Genomic DNA, 2,865 nt, shown 5'->3' on the forward strand with positions numbered 1-2,865 from the left:
TATCGTAGCTTTGACAGCTCATTAAAATAGTAAGAGTAATTAAAATGACTGATACTCTATATATACAGGGCTCCCGATAATGGCATTAATCGCAATCAAATTTCGAGGCTCCCATATAATATGCATTTGAATCTGAGAAACCCGTCCACGCATAATGGCCAATAATGGAAACCACATAATATGTGTGAGACAACCCAAAACAAAATGACCTAAGTACGAATCGCGATTTAAGGAAAGCGGGGCGTCTCCTCTATCTTTTGAGCCCTTATAAGCCATAATGCTTAAAACTGAACAAGTTGTGGTCGCTCACAAATATTATCTCCATTTATGGACCCTCGAAATGACCATAACTTTTAGGAGTGTTGTGAGCTCAATATTTTTTTTCAATTTTTTAAAAATTCAAGTGTTATTTTAAAGGCTCCTTGTTTAAAGGCAAATTGATTAAGGGGTAGGTTTACAGTTTTTCTTCGAATGGAAGTTTACAATAAATGTCACCTGTTTTCCGGTTAAGTGCGAAAATTAATTGGCCAACTTTAAGCTCGATTATCTCGATAACTCTAAATGGCTCGTAAGTATCATTTTGTTTGACGTAGCATGGCCTTTACATACAAAAACTAGTTTTAAAGTGTGAAGACATAATTTTTCTTCCCATACATTATGCATTTTCAACCGCGCTCATTAAAAAAGTACATTAATTAATATACTTATGCATTAATCGGGAGTCCTGTTTACATATGAGAGTAATAATCCAAAAAGCAAGATACTATCACCATCTGGTCACAACAGCAATATTTCTAGGAAACAAGGCTCACTTTACAACATCACGAACTCAAATGAGTCGGTCCCTCATTCGAAAACGAAGCTTTGCGTTGATCAGCTGTGCACTACTGTACTTGTTTGTAGAAGTAGTGAGGCAGGAGAGGCAAAAGAAGAGCCCCCAGGCGGGATCGAACCACCGACCTTTCGCTTACGAAGCGAGTGCTCTACCACTGAGCTATAGGGGCTTACGGACCTCGACTCAAAGAGACACATTCACAGCACGAGCACCACATACACCACAATAAAAACATACGCACGAACATGCATACATCGCACTCACCGTCCATGCATACACCATACGTCAACTACTACATCACCGCCCACTCAGCGCATGCCACATTGCCATATCAACTCCTTTCCTTAAAGCTGCTGCGACGCATCGGTAAGGGCTCCGCCACTTCAAACGACGCTTCGATGAGCGGAGAGATGTGTGCGAGGTGCTCGTGACGTGGTTTCGTTGTAGAAGTAAAGAAGGGTGAGACGTGGCGGGGTGAGTGGGTAGAAATTGTGGATCTCGTAATGCGTATCGGTGTGTGGATGGAGTTTGCATGTGTAAACATTGGGTTTTGGTATCGGGGGAATAGCTCAGTGGTAGAGCACTGGATTCCAGTCCCAGCGGTCGGGGGTTCGGTCCCCCCTTTTTACTCATGCTTTAAGCTTTTGCGCGTCCTTCGTTTCTCTGTCCGTTTTCCCACCTTAACAGCCGCACGGTTACAATGCTCACCATCAGCCGAGCCCACGACCACGCCACCAAGCAAAAAGTGCGATACTTCTCGATTTATGCGTGTCATCCTTGCGCAGGGGCCATGCTAATCTTCTCTGTATCGTTCCAATTTTTACGGATGACCACCGAAGTGGTTCCTACCACACGACCCGCGTCACCGACATATAGCTGCTAGCCTTGGGCCTCACATCCAGAACCACTTTCGTCGAAAAGAGAAGGACTACCAGCCCAGTCCATGCATCCACCAGCATTTCCAGATTAGCTGCGCAATGTCTTCACACGCTTGGCCACGTGTGTTGGTCGGGACCATTATCCAGCAACAAGCAGAGGTATCTATCTACCTGGTCAGCAGGCCAGGAAATAGCCGCTTTTGCTACCGCGAGTCTGCTGAGGTAAAGGAAAACGACAGCTGTGAGATTCGAACTCACGCGGGTTGCCCCATTAACTTAGCAGGCTAACGCCTTAACCACTCGGCCAAGCTGTCATCGCTATGCAACAAAAACATAGATGTCCACTCCCACCCTCATCAGATTCAAACTAACCAAACCAAACTCACGACCACCCCGCACATACCGTCACGACCTGTGCTACCACCCATAGATACGGCGCATACCGTACGCCTTTATCAAATACTGACAACACTAAGAGAGAACATCCACACTCGCCGGCAGCACAATCTTCAATCGTCAAAACATTCAGCGTCTTTCACCTCTGCATGTCTTCGGCTGGTGGCATGTTGGCCACCACCTACGTACGCTGCTTATGTTCTACCCGCCACGGATATCATCTCGTACATAATACTCTCAACAGGGGGGGGGGCAACTTGCACGGTCAGACTCAGTGACATCATGCTAGCGGATCCGACAGTTGTTGCTGCTCGTGATGATATCTTCTTATATATTGTCACAGACACGATTCACACGCGACAGCAGTCTTCGGCACGACTTTACCTACGGCGTCGAGCAGCCGCAACACCAAGAATTCATCTGGAAGATCTGAATGTTGGTGTCTAGGTACTAGATGTGGTGGAACAATAATGAAGAGCAGTCAGCGTACAACAGAGCGAGTATTGAGTGTGGCTACGGACAGGCTGGTCACGCAAAGTGCACAATAGCAAACTAGCAAACTAGCAAGCTAGTAAGCTGAAGGCATCGGTAAGGAAGTAGTGAGGCAGGAGAGGCAAAAGAAGAGCCCCCAGGCGGGATCGAACCACCGACCTTTCGCTTACGAAGCGAGTGCTCTACCACTGAGCTATAGGGGCTTACGGACCTCGACTCAAAGAGACACATTCACAGCACGAGCACCACATACACCACAATAAA

At 46.5% G+C, this 2,865-nt stretch overlaps 1 non-coding gene across 1 annotated transcript; it reads left to right on the top strand.

The window, feature by feature from the left end:
* The first annotated feature begins 1,393 nt into the window (after nucleotides 1–1,393).
* On the top strand, nucleotides 1,394–1,465 carry PITG_29389. Its single transcript has one exon. It is a non-coding gene; the product is annotated as a tRNA-Trp (tRNA).
* The last annotated feature ends 1,400 nt before the right edge of the window (nucleotides 1,466–2,865 follow it).

This window comes from Phytophthora infestans, genomic scaffold (genome assembly GCF_000142945.1).
Source record: "Phytophthora infestans T30-4 supercont1.65 genomic scaffold, whole genome shotgun sequence".
NCBI lineage: Eukaryota > Oomycota > Peronosporomycetes > Peronosporales > Peronosporaceae > Phytophthora > Phytophthora infestans.